The sequence below is a fragment of the Plectropomus leopardus genome, chromosome 22 (genome assembly GCF_026936395.1).
Source record: "Plectropomus leopardus strain MGB_pleo_1.0 chromosome 22, ASM2693639v1, whole genome shotgun sequence".
Lineage (NCBI taxonomy): Eukaryota > Metazoa > Chordata > Actinopteri > Perciformes > Serranidae > Plectropomus > Plectropomus leopardus.
Window position 1 is genome coordinate 10,869,117 of NC_142197.1, and position 19,385 is coordinate 10,888,501.

General features: G+C 39.4%; 1 long non-coding RNA gene across 1 annotated transcript in view; it reads left to right on the plus strand.

The window, feature by feature from the left end:
- The first annotated feature begins 4,168 nt into the window (after positions 1–4,168).
- LOC148185870 (uncharacterized) overlaps positions 4,169–19,385 on the plus strand; it is a 102,912-nt gene continuing 87,695 nt past the window's right edge. Inside the window, exons 1-2 of the long non-coding RNA XR_015775581.1 lie at positions 4,169–4,582; positions 4,969–5,031. This is a non-coding gene — a long non-coding RNA (uncharacterized LOC148185870). The remainder of the gene's footprint in view (positions 4,583–4,968; positions 5,032–19,385) is intronic.

Here is a 19,385-nt window from a genome sequence, read left to right on the forward strand (position 1 = left end):
ACCAAACCAAGGACGTCACAGCCACATGATGGACGCCTTTAGCCAGCCGAGCCACCCACACAGGGATTATTCTTGAAAAAAAATGTTAGATGTGGAGACACCAAAAATGTAGTTCAACATGGCTGGGGTTGTGTGGCTGACTTAATTTATGCTGATTAATCTGTGCGGCTCATAAACACATTCCTCCCAGTGCTCACTGCTTTGCTAAACAGCAGGATCGTTAACGGCACATATCAAATTCCATTTTTAGGCATTTGTTTTTTTAATTTTGCAAACAAATAAACACACAGCCAATCAGAGTCAGGCATGCATGTTGTTTTGTGTGAGACAGAGGGGGGAAAAAATCATGTTTGTATGCCGTTGCCAGGTAGAGCTCTGGAGGGATTTGGTTATGAGTGTGTGAGTGTGTATGTATGTGTGTATTTTGGAGAAATTACTATGGGAGGCTGTGTATTTACCCTGCATGGCAGAAAAATCGTTTTGTTGACTGTGTGGAAAATCTGTGACATGTGTCTTGCTTTGCTGGGGCCCAGAGGCGGTCCACATGGTGGCGCTCTGAGTCAATGTCAAATGTCTCTTTAATGTCCCTGACACTTGCTCCTGTTCTCACCTGATTGTCTTCCACTTCTCTGTCCATCACTGCCTTCATCACTTATGTCCACTTGTGCTTCTCTCTTGTTTTCTGTTGACAAAGGCTGAATGTCACACCATCTGCCATGCCATGTTTCTGTGTTAGAGTCTGTGAGGGGGGAATGTTTTTATCAGCGCTGCTCCTGGCATAGATTGCGGCCTGGCCTGGTTTGACTGTGCTTGCACACGTATGAAAAAACCCCCAACAAAAAACAGGGTATAGGAGCATATGTATGGTGGTCATGGGGGTCAAAACACAACATTTTACAAAACGTAGAAACTTTAATGTGTGAGGAAAATGTAGTGTTTTGTGAAATACTGTATTTTGTGAAATGGCGTCATATTGTCTGAAATGTCATGTTTTGATAAATGTTGTGTTTCCTAAAATGTTGTTTCCTGAAATGTTGTGTTTTTTGAAAGGTTTTCTGAAATGTATTTTTTTCAGATTTTTTTTTTGTTTGTGTATGAAATTTTGTCTTTTGTGTAGTGTGGTATTTTGTGAAATGTTGCTGGTTTTGTGAAATGTTGTCATGCTTTGTTGTGTTTTGTTTTCTAACAAGTCATGCTTGTGAACTGTTGTTTGTAAAATTGCATTTTCTGAAATGTTTTTTTTTTAACGTTTTCTGAAATCTTTGTTAATCTGACGTGTTTTGTTTAGTGTCACATTACATTAAAATTTTCTTGTGCTTTGGAAATGTCGTGTTAAGTAAAATATTATGTTTTGTGAAATGTTTTTGTGTTTTGTGAAATATCGTGCTTACTGAAATGTCATGTTTTTGACCCTCAGGGCTACACACACCTATGAGTTGGGTGAATCTTCTAATTTGAACTCTGAGCAGAGAATGATTTGCATTTTGCCAAGCTGATGGAGGGAAGAGGACGGGGGTGGAGAGAGAGAAAAAGAAAACGAGAGCAAGAGTCAGTTAATTCTGTCTGAGCTGGAAGCCTCGGCCCCCAGTCAGAACATGGGGGCTTGTCTCTTCTAGTTCCAGAGAGCGCAGTGAAATGCCCTGTGGAGGAGACGCATGGGCAGCAACCAAAGGAAAGTTGGTGTGATCAGCGCTCACATGCCCATGTCAGGGGCGGGGGATTTTAATAAGGGTATTCAAATGTGTTTGCTTGTGTTTGTGTATGTGATTTGGATGTGTGTGTGTGCAGTTAGAAGAGAAGGAATGTAGATTGGCTCTGATTAGACTCTGCATTGCAAACACACACACACACACACACATAGCCTACACACTGGGTTATTTTTAGCCACTGTCGCACTCTTCACCCAACCCCTGTGCTCTGTCTCTCTCGGCACAGACCCCCCTTTCCTTTCTCTGCACAGTGATGAGAAGGACAGCAATTCATCAGGATTTTTGGACAAATGTCTTCTTTCTGCTGCTTTTTTAAATCACCGCAGGAGTGAGGTGTTCGAAAGAGACAACAGGGGAACAGGGAGGCAAGTTCATAAAGATTAGGAAATGGAGTGAGATGGAGGAGATGAAAATCAATCATTTCACTCTGACATGTACCCTTCTCTTGGTCCCATTATCCCTCCTCTGTACTGACTCTGACACTCTAAGATATTGATATGTGTGTGTCTTCCAAAGCGCCGCTCATTGTTGTGAACATGGTTATTGAACAGTGACCATTAATGTCCCAGTATAATCAATCACAGACCTGTTTTCTCACAGCACAGCCAGCAGATATATATCACTCTCTGTGACATTCTTCCCTTAGTTTTACAGATTTTGGCACTCAGTTGTCATTCTGTTATTCACACATAATATCTCAATAATTTTACCTTGCACAGTATTGATCGACCTCACTGAAAATCCCCTGGAGGGTGATCCTGTTTGTGCAGTAAATGAGGCAATTTCTATTTCGGTCATACCCTCACTTTCCTCATGTAACATGATGTACATTATCGATAAGAATTTCATCCCGACATGTCGCTGCGATCAATATGTTTTTGTGCCCCCATTGATTTATGCCTCAGTATTGCTAAAATTAACTGGTACCGCAGCTTTATCGACGACTTCATCTTACATCTCACTCGTCACGTGGTCCAGCACATGCAAATATACATGTAGGGTAAGTGTATGTAGTGCCAGGGACAGCTTCCCTGGGGCACAAAGAAACCGTCATCCATTCTGTCTGACTTATATAAACCATTTGTCACAGTCACACTGCAGTGCTGATATATACTGCCACTCCGTCCTACTACAGCCCTGCTTTAAAACACAACTAAACCATGTTTAATTCAGCAAAATGCAAATAATACAGGAACGAGGTATAAAATTGTGAGATAATATGGTTAGAGGATATAAGACTTATAATAAAGGGACAGGACATTGAGTTAATAACAGTGTGAGAGCAATTAAATCATTAAAATTATATAACATTAATTAGAAATTACTTTGAGGAGCCACTCTGCTCTGAATCACATTAGTACTTATACAACAGATTGTTATGAATTTAACAGTAGCACTATGTTGTATGACTTGGGTTGGACTTTGGATTTTAGGACGTTTCCAGGATTTTAGGACATTTGTGGCTTAGCTAGGACCTCTGTCAGGGGTTGTGGGGGGTCTCCACTGGCAAGTATTTGATAAACAAGCTCTATATTGATGCCATTAAATGCACTCTGGCACCTTATGTATACTAAAAGTATGAAAACAATTTCCAATGTGAAACACTTTTTTTCATGCTGCCTTTGGGGAGGGTGGGATGAGGGAACCATTGTCCTCAAACGTATTACCACAGGAGACATTCATTTATACCTATTTATACTTGTGTGGATGTATTTTTGTGTATGTATTTGAGCATGTAATGTGTGTTTATTTGTGGATACACCTTATCCTTGTGCATAAATTTGAGCTATTTGTGGATGTATATTTGTGTGCAAGCTACTTGCGGATGCATTTTCTTTTCTTTTTAGGATACTATTTTGATTGATTTTTAAAAAGCTTACTGCCTATTGCAAATTAAAATTTTGCTACAAACACTAAAATCAGGGCACTCATGCATAGATGTACAAGTGTAATGTGACTCAGTTGTCCATATCATATTAACTGAACCAATGCACAAACCAACAAAAACAAAATGTGACTGATATTTAATTTAATAACATTTTCTATTGTTATTATTCTATCCTTTTGTTTTTCTTTTGTTAATTGTTGGTTTTATGTAGTTTTCCTGTTGTTTTCCATTCCTTATACATTTGTTTTATTTTATGATGTAATCTTTACCTGTGTGGACCCTAGGAAGAGTAACCTAGATGCTTTCCTGGTAGCCAATGGGGATCAAAGTAAATTAAGAAATTACTTAGGCTAATAATAATAATAAAAAAACAAAAATAATTAAAAACACCTTCAATGCCTAGTCAATGTCCCAACCTGCACACATCATTTTTGCATCTCAAATGTTGTTTCTCGTAAGTTTAATTTTATGAGCTCCACAAAGGGTTAACTGGAAAACTCTCACTCTGCCTCCTGGTGGATTTATAACTCAGGTAATTGCCCCCCCACCCTCCTTCTCCACCTGCGTAGGTGTGTGTGTTAAAATGATCTGTCTGGACTCTGGAAACATTAGCCTCCAGGTGAACTGGCATCAGTTGCCTAGGTAACAATAGGTGTGCCAATATTTAATTAGCTTAGCTTCTATTTAGCCAGTTAGCTGTGCACATTAAGTTAGCTGTCCATGTTCTGATACTTAGTAAGCTACCGCTTCAGCCTTGAACGTATAGTCGCAGTAATAGTCACAACGAAGATACTCAAATGGATGGAGCGAAACTTTATTTTCTTGTCCACGGAGAAAGTCGTGTTAGCAGGAACTGTAAAGGATAACGACTCGACATGCTAACAGGAGCTAGTTGACGCTAGCTCGTTAGCATACTTTTGTGCTACATGTTAGCAGATTCCAGAAACCAGCAGCGGAGGCGACAGGTGGAGCTGCAGACTTTCAGGTGAGACTATTAGGTGGATTTTCTCCCCGAATTTTTTTAATGCAATTTTCCAAGACGTTCGCCTATTAAAAAGTAGCCTTAAATGCTTATTAAACGTAAAAAGCTGGGAATCTGTTTTGAGCAATGTAGGTTACCTTAATGGAATTGGAAGCCAAGAATCAGAGGCTAACTTTAGTGTCGTTTTCCCCCCAAATTGGTATATAGTTTTCATTAAGTTCACATATTTAACAGCAGTTTTAAATGTGTTTTTTTTTATTATAGGAGCCTAATTGTTATGTTACTGCACTGTATGTACTGTAATAGCCTATGGCTGCATAAAGATAATAAGAAGAGTTTTAGCCCTTCTGCTGTTTTTGGGTTATTTATACATTATATTAATCTATTAGGTGCAGAAAACCACATACCAGTAGCAGGGCAGAGACAAGAGCACAGCGGCAACAGGGTCTCAGGTGAGTGCCACTGGGTTTCAATTTTAGCGATTATAAGTGTGCTATATTTAAGCTGATATGTTTTTAACATCTTCTTATGGAATACCACATCACTTTGAAGAGTAGCTTTTATCACATGAGTGCCACTTTACCTGCAGGGCTGCATTAGGCTGTAAAATGTGTGTTGCGGGCTGTACTGTTTCTGAAATGGTAGTTTTCAGAGCTCACCAGCTTAAAGAGGGAAAAGCTTTAAATGCATATCTTTGTTTTGTTAAGAATTCTGCTTCATGTTTATAACCTTAGGGAACACAATGTTGCAATTAATTTGCTTGACAAGCTCACAAAATTGGCAAAACTGACTTTGGCATTCGTATGAGCAAAGCTGTTACTATTCTTTGTGCTTTAATTTGCTAAAATAAGTATTTCACTGCTGGAAAGATGGTCTTTTCATAAAACTTGTCTGTCTATGCAGGAGAAAGACACAACTACTTTTTAAAATGGTGCTACATGATCAAAGAAAATAGAGGAAAAGGGCTGTTGCATTTGCTTTTGTTTAAAAGGTAGAAGTCCTACAACTACCAGAATGAGGACAGAAATAGGCAACGCAGCAACAGAGTCTTTGTTTTTTCAGCCTCCATTTTTACAATAATAATAATGCATGGTGTCCTCTTCAGGTTCACAAATTCTCATATTGCACTAAGATTACAGTGCACTAAGATGTGTTTCTAAAGACATTTTAGTCTTAAAGTAACAGAATCTTTGTTTATATTTTATCAGCACTTCCTAGTTTTACAGCTTGATCTGAGTTTGGTCTGAGTTTGAGAGAGAAAGAGAGAGAAGAGGGTCCTCTTCGATCAGCCACTGTACTCTTGGTGTTTGTGGTAGCGGGCATAGGAAATGCAAAGTACAAACTGTACTTTGAGCAACAGCTCCAGGGTTGAGTTGAGAGAAAAGCAGTGAGATATGGGTGCTGGTGAGAGGGAGAGAAGTTTACTGCAGTTTACATACTACCCCTGTTGGTATGATACAAATCTGGTTGAAAATCAGTAAAGAATCATTTTAGGCTGTACTTTAAGTGGTAGTGACAATGTTTAAATTCTGTCATGTTGCGGTGCGGTAACCTGATCTACTCTGCCGGACTATGTGTCTGTTTTACTTTGGTGTGGCTGCAAACTGCAAACACCTGCTCATGTTGTCAATAATGTCTTACAGTCTGGCTCATTTTGAGGTCACTGACAGTGTACATCCTTTGTCCCCAAGCTGTGTGTATCAGTGTGTATAAGGTACAAGGTACAAGACAGATTTATTTGTCATTTTTCTTAAACATTGTTTAAGAAGAAATGAAATTTAAGTTGACCCTAAATTCTGCTACATCTTTTTGGCATCGAAAAATTTCCCCATGTTGACCAAATGATACAGGAGGCCTTGGTTTGTTTGCAAAAAGCCAGTGTGAACATGAACTGGACCAGAACTAATACAAGTCACTATGTATATTTTTATTCCATCTGCCGAACAGTTCTTTGTTTTTCCCACTCTTGATATTCTCCACACTCTTCGCTGTTGTATTATAGCCAAGGTATTCTCCAGCGAAGGTTGATGTGATTGATGGCGCTGCGTGAGGATGAGTAGAACTTGTCATTTCCTTTCATTTGTCATTAGTGCCACTGTAAACAGCAGGGACTTCAGCGAGACACGATAGCATCACCTCAGTTGTTGTGTTGCCATTAACACTGAAGCCTTTTAGAGTTTGTGTTTTTGCAGGGTTCATGTGGTAAGCTCTTGGTGTCGTGGTGCTTAACCAGCATCAGAGTGAGACTGATAGATGAGTGTGATTTAAAGATTAAGTAAATGAGTGTATTTGAGAGGAAGATGGTGTTATTGCCCAAAAAACCTTGGCTGTCATGTAACGGATAGTTGAGTTTGCTACTTAAAGCTTATACCACACACTGTCATGATTCCCCCAGAGGTCATTATTATCACCACATGAATGAATGTTTTGGTCTCAAATAATCTTAGGTGTAAAGTATTTATCTGTGGTGAGAATAAACGCACTTGGAAACCCGGTCTTTTATTTATGCTTCTTTTTCTGCTTTGCCTCTGCATGTTTTTTTATGTATTTGAAATCTTTCCCAAATTGAATTGACTGAGCCTAACTTGTGTGATTAAACTATAATAAGAGTCTTGATTTATTCCAAATAAAAGATTTGATTTGGATTTTAAGGGTGTTCTAATCTAATCTAAATAAGGTGTTTGTATACCATTTCAATCAGGAGATACTCATTCTGAATAAAATAATATTTATTTACAAGTGCACAAAAGTATGGTGAATGTGAATAGTCTTTGGTGATTCAACCCCATAGGGATGTCATGTATGTTAAGGTGAGTGGTGAAGCTGTAGTAGATGAGGGAACCTCCCCTATAGAGTTAAGATGATGATGATGGTGATCAAGAAGGTGCCAAAGACGCGTATGTGACGAGGAGTGGACCTTTGATGAGCTCGATCTCGGCACAGGATGTGATAACTGCAGGTGAATGGGGTAGAGGGGGGCGCAATAGTTCCACATAAAATGACAGCTGACAGCAGCAGAGAGGATAACAGACTTCAGGGTTGACAGCAGCAACATGATGAGCTGATAGATATCGTGGCAGAATTTTGATTGGTTTAATTGGAAGAGGGAACGCTCAGCTGATTGGAAGAAGCGTGAGGAGTGAAATGGTGGGAGAGGATTGTGAGTGAAAGAAGAACAGAGAAGGTTTTCCTGATTGAACTTTTGCTGAGCTTCATTCAGATAAAGTTATTGGTTGCTGAATTTGCGAGCAGATTGTTTTTTGCGTGCCTCCACGGTGAACGACAAATCGAAAAATGGCGACAAATGGTTGAGTCGTAGTTCACAGTAGAGCCCTAAGAGAAGAAAAAAAATGACATATATTGAAATGAGGTTTCAAAATTGTGAAAAAATTAGCAGTGCTTTCCCCTCTCTAGCAGCTAACTCGATAGCACAAAGCACAAATATATCCCAAATCGAAAAGCGACTTGATGTTAGCAAAGAGCACACACCCGCAGCAGTGAGCAGCAATGGTCGGTGGCTTGGTAACTGATTCTGCCAGAAACACCAACAGATAAAGTATATTACTGACAAATATTCTGCTTGTGGTTATGTGATTGTGACATTTAACAGCGTTGTATATTTTTGTTTTTATTGACTGAAAGAGTGAAGAGAGCTTGTTGAATGTAGCAAAATTGATGCTCACACACAGGGGATGACACAAAACTGAGGCTATGCGCTCTGACGTTAGCATTTATATTATGAGGGAGAGGTTATGATACAGATGGCTCCGGTGCTTCATAAAGCTATGATTCAAGGCCTGCCCCGAAAATCCTCAACACAAAAACAGTGGAAAAACAACAGTCTTACTCAACAATGCAGAACTGTATAGTTCACATTCTTTTCACGTGTTTGCAACAATTATTTTCTAATGTGTATAATGTATTTAGACAAAAAATTCTAATTTTACTTTACCTGGACTTTGAAATGGAATTGCCATCAGCAGAACTAAAAATATCCTTATTCACTCATTGCAAAAATTTGTTACTCAACAGCATATCATACAGAACGTATATCTTGACATCAAATGTAGTGTCTGTGGGTGTTGTGGTCTGGTATCCTAACCTCCATGACACATGAAGGATATAACTGGAACATACTGTCAAAGGCTGTTGGCAGGAAGCTAATTTTACTGTTGTGTGTATATCTCCCACCTATCAACACACACACACACGCACGCACACATACCAGCATCCTTAGGGAGTCAATTCTAAGTTTGGGTGCTGCTAAGTCTTGCCAGGAAACTCTATACCCCTCATTGTCCCCGGGACGCGAGAACTTCACATATGACATTTGAAGAAAGATGGTGTCGCATGAGGGCGGCCTGTGTCGGTGTAGATATCAGAGATGCTGTTTTGTGTGTGTGTGTGTGTGTGTGTGTGTGTGTGTGTGTGTGTGTGTGTGTGTGTGTGTGTGTGTGTGTGTGTGTATGCTCCTATGTTGTTTTTAGAGGGATGTGTGGCTTAAAGGGTTGACTGCGTGTGTGCTAATTACTGTATTTACTAAGTGTGAAGCTAAACATGCAGCAAGGTGTGAGGTGGTGGATGCTGCAGGGTTCAGGAAGAGAATCAGAGAGATGCGGGTACCTCACGGTGAACTCGCGTTTTCCGACTGTCTGGGGGAAGGTTGACACGGTTGGCTGCAGGGAGGGTGACATTTTGTCCAAAATAACCAATGGCTATTGTGCTCCGACTGTGCTGAGGGGGGTGTAGCCAGGTGAAGCCGCTTCAGATCTACCCTTGTCAACTAAAAGCTCAAAGGTCACATCAGCAGTTGTTAGAGGCTGAATGTTTGAGGTCAGCCAAAGGTCCTGTGAGTGTTTAAACCAGGGATACTCAACAACTGCTTGGCTCGGGGGCCACTTTTGCAAAATGGCAGGAGCCCGTTGTAGCAGCCCCATACATGTTTCTAGGATTTAAGGACATTTCTTGAAAGTTTGGGACTTTTCTCAGATTTTAGGACATTTCTAAGATTTTAGGATGTTTCTTGGACTTTAGGACATTTCTAGGATTTTAGCATGTTTCTAGGATTTTAGGACATTTCTAGGATTTTAGCATGTTTCTAGGATTTTAGGACAATTCTCAGATTTTAGGCTTTTTTCTTTTGTATTTTAGCACATTTCCAGGATTTCAGGACGTTTCTAGGATTTTAGGATGTTAGGGGCTTAGCTAGGACCTCTGTCGGGGTGTGCAGGATTCTCCACTGGCATTTAAAAAAAAAAAATCCCAGAGTGAAAGAGATTTTTATTGTAAATTAGAAAGTGTTTGGGGGGGGGGGCACCTGGCACCCTACCTGGCCAGATTTGTCATGCAGGCTGTAAGTTGAGTATCACTGGTTTAAACAATGCATTTTAATGGAGCATCTCAGCCACGCAAACACAGTGTTTCAAAGGCACTGCAGATGATATGTTTTTATGCTCATTCTGGCAAATTAGCTTTTAGATTAGGAGACCTCTAAGGGCTTGAACTTGGCTGTCTCCTTGTGTTATGATAGTGTCTTTTGCCCGCATACCATTATGGGAATTGGGGAATTTCTGTAAACACACCTCTGTTGACCTCTTGGCCATGATGCCAAAATGAATAAACATGAGAATTCTGTTACAACAGAGAAGCAATGTTGCCCACTGGATCAGCGCTCTGTCTGCAGTCAGCAAAGCCAGCTAAACTTTTCTCACAAGTGTTATTCCAACCATGACTCTTTCCCATCACTGTTTCGTCTTTGACTTGTCACGTTTTCCACAGAAATGCTTCTCCCTTATCTCAGTCGTGAGATAAACATTACGCTCTGTTGGCTCCACATAATTTTACCTCATAGTGTGTGATTATCGCTAATTGACAGAAATAGATGCATTATAAATAGCAGGTATTATGCATCTGTGATTAAGCCTGGAGAGTAAAAAGTACTATTAAAAAGAGCTCACCTGACAGACTTATGCTTGTGATGTAGGCTTAGTTGTAATCAGTGTGTTATTTATGTGTTACGCTCACTGAATGATTCATTACTGCACTGAAAACATGCATACACAGAGTACTTATTTGCTTTATATGTGCAATAGATGTGTAAAACACCACAGAAGTACATAAAGTTAATCTGAGGGAGTCAGCTACAGTTTTAATGGTAAGACTTTACAACAATATTGCAAACTCCTATGGATTTAAGGAATAAATAAGGAGCAAGTCAGCAAATAATTGCTAATTACATTTATTGAAATAAATACCAAACTAGGGCTGGCCAATTATATCAATTTCATGATATGAGACTAGATATAGTCTAAAATTTCAGATATCTTAAGTGTTGTCTTTTCCTGGTGTTACAGGGTGCATTACAGTAAAGTGTTTTAATTTTCTGAACTTGCCAGACTGCTTAAACTTAGTCATTTTATCCTCATTATTATTTATTTAAAAAAATCTCACTGTGTAAATATTTTTTGAAAGTTGAAGCAAAACAGCAAAAAATAGTGAAGGACATGGACAGTAAGTTAAACATCTAAAGATTTTGTTGACAGATTGGGAATGTTAATAGCATAATCAGGGAAAAAATGGCAGATTAATTAACTATAAAAGTAACAATAAGTTGCAGCCTTATTAATACTGAAAATATTTGCTAAATGCAGTCACAGGGCTTGGTTAAGATCATGGAAAGACCATCAAACTTAAAGTTTTTTGCAATTGAGAAAAGCCCTAATACATGCACTTTTAGGCCCACTGCTGCATTTGATAGTTTATCAGTTCATTCTTGATGAATTAAAGTAAAATAACCACAGCAAAAGTATATCATGTTTTCACCTCCAGACTGAAGACTTGCTGTTTCAGAAATGACATGACAACCTTAAAATAAGGCAGGTCAAATTATGAATGCAAAGACATTTTGGTATTTACTTTCTGCTGATGATACTCCCCCCACTCCCCCCGAAAATGAGTATTTGTATATCAGTTTTTCATTCTGTGTTAATGTGAATTTGTGTAGAAACCTTAATGGCTCCATGGTGGATGAAGAATCCAAAACCAGAGAAAATTATTGATGAATTGAATGATTAGAGACTGCAACAGGAAAATTATATCAAAACATCCAGTTACAAACTCTCACACAACTCAGCAGTATAAACTAAGTTTCATTTATCTAGTCGTTTGCTCAGTACATCCCAAACACATGCATTTTCGCTAAAAGCCTTAATATTTGAAACTCCTCTGCATAAACAGTCTGCCACGCAGATGAGTCACAGGAACATGAGCAGAGTTCAAAAGCAAGTGCTCAAAAGCAAGTGCTTGCCCATGTGCCTACTCATTAGGGCTGTCCCGAATACCATTTTCTGGGCTGCGGAGGTTCGACATTAATTAACAGCGAATAAATGGGGCTTTGGTTGTTGGGGGGGGGGGTGATAGACACTGTGCCAACACCTTGCGGACCAGAGCTTCACCGTCAGAGAGAGAGAGACCGTGCTCCACGGAGCTTCAGTGTTATGTGAGAGAGAGCCTGGTGTGCCTCTGACTGCTTGAGAGCTTTGTGACACTTAATTGTTTGTAAAGTTAAAAACACTGATAGTTATCGGTACCAGAATATGTGTTCAGTGTTCCAAATCACTCTGTTAAATTTCGTTGTGTGTCTGAAATGGTAAGTGTCCTTATTTTGTGGAAGATGTTGAAATGCTCCTCCTCTGTGCTGCAGGACAGAGCTGCACTCGGGGTGAGCTGAGGGGGGGCTCACATGATTGCATTCTGGTGCTGCACACACGACAAAGAAATGGCTTGACTCAGTCAATAAACCTGTTAATAACTCTTGGGTAAAATGATAATTCCTGTCACTGTGTGCAGCAGTAGGATCACAAACACTGAAATGGCATTTGCCGCTGAAAAAAAAAAGAAGAATATTTGAATGCCAAAATTGAAAACTGGATACCTACCCAATTAATGAATACTTGGCTGGCTGAATATTTCAGTCCAGCCCAACTACTGATATGCTGAAGTGTTTTGAATTGTAAGGTTTTAGCAAAAATGCACGTGTTCGGGAAGTACTGAGCATATGACTGTATATAAATGAGACTTGTGTTATACTGTAGGAGTTGTGTGAGTTTTTAAATTGATGTTTGGATATAGTTTTGCTGTTGTTAATTGTGATCGCCTGTGACTTCAATTTGTTAAGAATTTTCCCCATTTTTGGATTCTTCATTCCCTGTGGGGGCATACAAGAAAAACAAAGTTTTTTTTCACAAAGTCATTAATATGCAGTGGTCATTTTGTGTTTGAAGAAATCCTTGAAGCCTGCACTTCAAGTTAGTATTTATTGCTACAACAGAGAGGCTGATGTTTTGAATGTGAGCCTTCCTCAGAGTCTGAAGTCACCATGTGGTCATCAGTAGGGGGCTGATGGTCCATCTGAGTGCCCCATGTGAGGCTCAGTCTCCTGACTGAGTGTCTAAATGAGTGTTTAGAGCTGTAATCATCGCACACTTTGCTATAGATAAAACCACCAGCACACTTAGATGCAGGAGCACAACAAACTGCCGTACGAGGCTGTTGTGTGGGTGCTTGTCTGATTCATTGTTTGCACGATGAGAAACAATAATGGCAGCATATAATCGCAGATCAATTTGTGTTTACTAGAAAGTAGGACGAAGGCAGAAAATACAGCTTCTTAAATGATACTTCATCACGTCGCGGGCGTGTGCAGCTGTCAGTCAATGCCACGCAGCAGAGAGCTGTGCTTTCACCATGGTAACAGTACACGTACTTGAACGGCCCACTCCAGCAATTTCTTGTAATGCAATATTTCTATTTTTATTTTGTTGCTTGGTATCCGTGATTTTTCAGTGGCGTCAGGGTTCTGATGTCACCAAATTGACTCCCAGTCATTTTCAATTATAATCACAGAGAATTCAAAGATTAACCTGACCTGACTTTGAACTCAATGAGAAAGAAATACTTTTAAAAGATTGCAGTCCTTGTGAGTGACCTTCCTTTGCTCTGCTCACAAAATGTATTTGATTGCATTTATTATTACAAATCATGTGGAAAAACAGGGTGTCAGCAGTAGTTAAATCAAACATAACATGACTATACATATTAACCAATGACAATCCTGTTTGTCAGGAAGGACAGTTTACTTTGTCTTCATCTGCAAGTAAACAAGCCAGTGTATCAGTATAAAACATCAATAAAAATGGATCACACAACACAACAGCTGACTCTTTCAATAAATGTTGACTCAAAGTGGCGGGCTTTTTTTCTCTAAACTGCCATGTTTGTATAACATGTCACGTCCTTCAGCATATCCACTTATGAATTTCCTATATGGAGGACAACCACTTTGAAAAAATAATTCCCTGGGGAGACGTGATTGCTGAAGCTCAACAATGATAGCTGACTGTATGTCCTTGAAAGAGATAGAAGTCAACAATTACCTGGATCCACCATGACAGATTATTTAAAATAAAATAAAAAAACACAACGAACACACAGAAATTACTGTGTTCCCTTCAAAGCAAAGCAGGATGAATGTGTTGCATCAGGGCTGGAGCTTACAAAGACCTCTATTGAAAAGGTAGTGCATAATTGAGTGACGGCAGCAGAGTCTAAAAAAGAAGCTCACTTCGTTATTTGCCAAGGTAGCATCTTTTCATCAAGGCAGGAGGAGCAACATGCCCTCCAGAGAGTCGGGAACAATGCACTGCTCTGTCTTTATTAGGAAGATGGCTTTCATTCATTCTCTGAATGCCTGGGTCACGATAAAGAGCTGTTTGAATAAGTTCAACAAGCTTGATTTACTGTCCCATATTCAGGCATATGGTACTTTTGAAAAAGCACAAAACGCCTTCTGCTCATCAGCCCATTTTGGCATTATTTTTTGCTGCAGGAAGTTTTTGGCCTCTTTTAGGAATTATGTTAAACTCATGTAACCCCGCAGAAGGCCACTCGCACACAAAAACAGCATCACTTTTCTGCTGCTTTCTGTCTCCGCGCTGATATGGCGTAACTGTGACATGGAAGGGTAAAATCAATGGACATTGTGCTTGATGGCATAATGCAGCTAAAACAAAAACAGCTTTCTGTTCATCAGCCAGTTCCCAAATCAATTTAATGCTGTCTACCATGTGATTCAATGTTGGCTTCGTTGAATTTTCCACGTTATCTGTGGGAAACAAAATGCCTCTCTCAGGAAACAACCCGATTTGTCTCTCAAGGCATTATCATGTGTGCAAATACAGTGCATATACTAGAAACACACACACACACACAGTGGCATTAATCTTTTGAGATTGCATGTGTAGTCTGGAGGCTCGCCTCCTGAGGGAGATCCACTCTTATTAAAGAACACAAAAGACAATACAGTAGTTTCAGCTCGGAGGGAGAAAATCTCACTCCTGACATGAATATTCACTCAGCAACAAGCATTTACCCCTTATTTCACTTTTGAATAATCTTCCTAATTTCCATATGCAAATGACAACCCTGTATTAACATCTGGGGTGGCTAATGACTGGGCTGTTTGGGATGATTGGTTTGGATTGAGTTCACTGTGTTTCATTTGCTCGTGGTTCTCTGGGACAGTCAGTCTAGTCCAGGAGGAGTATTGTCGGAAAAGATGGATTTCAGTTCTGGATGAGCATGATAATTTTCTCGTACTACTTTTTGCAACACCCAGCAGAGAAATGGGGTGTAGTGAATGACTTAATCATATTGCACTCATCCGCAATGAAAGCCAGTCAGGATTGGATCAGCTTAAACAGATTTGGGTATCGGAATCAGTCCTTGGTGTTAAGCAGCATGTCTCTTTTTTTATAGCAGTCTTATTGAGGGCTCTGACAAATAGACGAATACTGTCTGCGGTCGGAATGACTTCTTTTTGTCCTAAAAGTGAACATTTGTTAAAGGTATAACATGCAGGATTGTCGTTTACTGTTGGTATACGCATAAGTCAATCCCAGATTCCAAGGCATTTCTCCTTGCTATACTTGCATATTTTTTTCCGTGCTGTCTTTTAGATGCCTGCTGCTTGGACTGGCACCTGGTCGCTACCTTATTCTAAAGCCCCAACCTCACCTGAATGCTCCGAGCACAGAAAATAAAGAGATACAGGCAGAAAAATGCACTCTTCGAGTGGGTCATAATTGATGCATAAGAAGGATAACTTTAGTATGAGTTGAATGGAGTTAGTGCCATACTTATACACTTGTATAGATGCTTATTGATACTTGGTTTTAGTCATGCTTGTGACAGAGAAAGCTGACTCACAGCTGCAATGGGTAGCAAACATGGTCAAGATGTGTTTCGCTTCTTTAGTTTGACCTGTGAAAAGAGTCTGAGACACAGTGTGTAGCTAAAAGGTAGCTGGGTCAATTCCTTCATGCTTCATGCTATCATCTCTCTTACACTGTTGTTCTCGCTAGTAAACTGTCTCGGCACCATAGCCAATAGATTGATTGGCTAAGCTGGGGGATGCTATTACTGCATTAACTGGATTAGCTGTATCCACAATCTATGGCAGCGACTTTACGAAAAACAAACAAAAAAAAAATGCTGCATGAAGATTATTATTTGTTGTCATTCATTTATCAGAATTAGTCACAGCCTAGAAGTGTTACTTTGTTTATACTATTCCCTGATCTATGCCTCGCCACAATATTATTGTGGATTTTTTAAATTCCTCTGATATAATGGCTTGGCTTTTTTTCTTGACACAAAGTGTCTTATTTTCTTTAATTTTGGGGTAATTTCTTCTTCCATTGCTCTTTGCTTCCTTCCTATGATTTTAATAGAAATCAATCCAATTTGCTCAGGTTTCAAAGGGTTACTGGGCATTTTTGTACATCTTTGTCAACAGTACAATGTTCACAATGGTTGATACCATTGTTGCTTTTGGATATCAAATTGATTGAATATATGAAGAAATAATTGATTGCGATTCCTAAAATATGGCATACAAAGGACATGATGCTCTATTTGGAACACTATTTTCTTTAAACATATAACCGAATCTCTGCTAACATACATTTAAGATGGTGCAGATATCACAGCAGATAATACTTTTATTTATTTATTTATTTTTTTACTGTTATAGAAACGGTACTAGAGTGTGAAATATGACAAGCTGTTTAAATACGAAGCTTTATCCTTAGAATTTGTCTATTCAAATGATTTGGATAAAAGCTGCCATTTACCATCAGCCTTAGCTCTGCTTTGTGCTTAGCTAGTTGGCCGCTGGCATGGATGAACCCTTTTTGTTTTGATTAATTATTATTGAGTTTATATTTTCATTATTTTTGTTTTGTTTAAGCTATAAAATGTTCAGGTAATAGTAACAAATGCCCGAAACCATTCCCCAGAGCCTATGCTGTTGGTACGGTCCAAGCAGCAAATGTCACACATTACAGTTTATGACAATGTAACAGAGAGAATCAAAAAGTACTCACATTTGGGAAGCTGGAATGAGCAGCATTTTGATATATCTGCCTGATTAATGACATAAACGATTGTGTAATCGTCTAGTAATTTTATGGCATAAGATTTCTCAATTAATGCATGGATCAGCTAAAACCTTCAACGCTGGTGTATTTATTCCTCATTTTACCAATGAGAGAATCGTAATAAAGTATGAGCTATACTTTGGCTCAGAATTGATTTCTTTTATTCAGGGCAGAAAGGTTTGCAGGGCAACTGAGTCTAATGTGGCATTTCAGTCCTTTAAATGACAAGACTCAGCACTTGAAGACCATTCAAAACATCTATTGTTGACGTACCTTGCATTTCTGGCAGATAATTGTAAGCAGCTTTCGGCATTCATTTTTGTGAATCTAAGCACAGAAATTTGCATGTCTGAGCTCAGCCAATACGGATGAGTCTACTCAGCCCAATGGAGCCTGCGGTGTATAAAAAGTCTTCCCAAAGCTGCTTCTCATCCTCGAAATCTTCTTTTAAGCTACTGTCTGTTATGAATGAGAGGAGCTTGACCTGTAACATTTGTTTGCCTGCATTTTTTACAATAACTTCAGAAAACTCTGACCAATCTTTATATATTTTCTTTCCTGTTAGAAGCAAAGACTCAAAGGAAAACTTCACTCCCCAAATGACCATTTGTATATAAATTACACATCCTGTATTTGATTGAATTCATGAGGAAAACTTGACCACTGCCACTGATGAGTGAAGAATCCAAAAACTGAGAAAAATCTTGTTCTTAATCTCGCAAGTCTCATTTATCCAGTTGTATGCCAAGTCCTTCTCAAACAGACAGCCCTTTTTTGATGTGGAACTGAACCAGAAGTGAAACTTTGCATATGCTCCCTTCTAAACTAGACTCCATTGGCCAAAATAGTAATTAAACCTTGCTGAACACAGAAGCTGCTGGTCTATTGCTGGATCAGTCAGTTAGTTTTTTTTGTGTTGTTGTGTGACTTTGGTGTTTTAAAGGGTTAGCTTGGATTTACCAATGTCACAAAATAAAACATAGAAAATACCGATCACAGCAGCGGTAAACCAGCAGTTCCTATTTCCAATGAGATAAAAAAAAAATCACTGTTTTTGTCAGTGGAGTCTTAGTCCTAACCCTTTAGTTCCCTGTCAGAAAGGGCTGTCAGTTTGGGAAATACTGAGCATACAACTGGATAAGTAGTACAAATGATACTTATAGACATTCTCATCACTTTCAACAGTTAAATCGTCTAAATCGAGAGAGAGTGGCTGAGTTATGGCGATCATAACCCTGTCAAAGTCACACTCAGTTGAATGTCACCGTCTGTGTTCATTTGCTCCATTTTCTACACAGACCATCCACCAGAGGAGTTGCTCCACATTTTATTCTTAGCATTTATTCTCTCCAGGCCCCACCGATGATGTTCTTGATGTGAGAATACCAAAGGTTCACGGTTCATCTGTCACACACATCGACCTCCAACCACCCACCGCGTATCCCCTACCGCTCTTTTTAATGTCATTGGACTCCAAATACCCCAATGTACAGACGCATGTTGGCTGTACATGTTCTACAGTATAGCTAGGCATGGACAGAAACCAAGTGACTACATCATCAGTCCCCGCTCTGCTTTCCTCATACAAATAACACACACACACTTGAGGCCGCCCCATGATATGCGCTGCAGGTCTGTGAAGTGAGTCCATGCTAAGAAAAGCTCCTACATCCATTGATTGCTCCGATCTATTTTCCTTTCTAGCTCATCCCCACCACTGAGTGCACCGCTATTTCCTTCACAGTGTCATGGTGACATGTAAAGACACATGCGGCGTAGCTGACGTTGTGTGTTCTAGACAGATTACCAGTCCTGAAATAGATCAACCTTTTTGTATTTCTCTCCCCCATCACCCCTTCATCATTCCCATTTATCTGCTGTATCTGTCTCACTGTCTTACTGTCTCTCACTCAGTGTTTTTGCTATCAAATAAGATGGATTACACCAATCCTGGGTAAGATTGTGTGGAATTATGGATTTGTATCAAAGGTCACAACCGTCTTATGTCTTCTAAGGATTAAATATTGCTAGTCTGTGGGGACAAGACTGAGAGGGATGAAAGGAACAGCACTGTAAATTTGACCCCGACTGGCCCATTATATCCGATCCACAGATACTCCACACTAGTTATGCCTCTTATAGTGCATAGATACAGCATGTTAAATAAAGTGTTTTTAGAGATATGAGCCTTTAATGTATTTTTTTATCTTTATAATGAAACAGAAACTTAAGGGTGCTTCATAGATCAGTTATAAACCAAACCTTTTGTTAATTTCAAACTAGGCAACCTAAAAGCTAACAAGCCACAT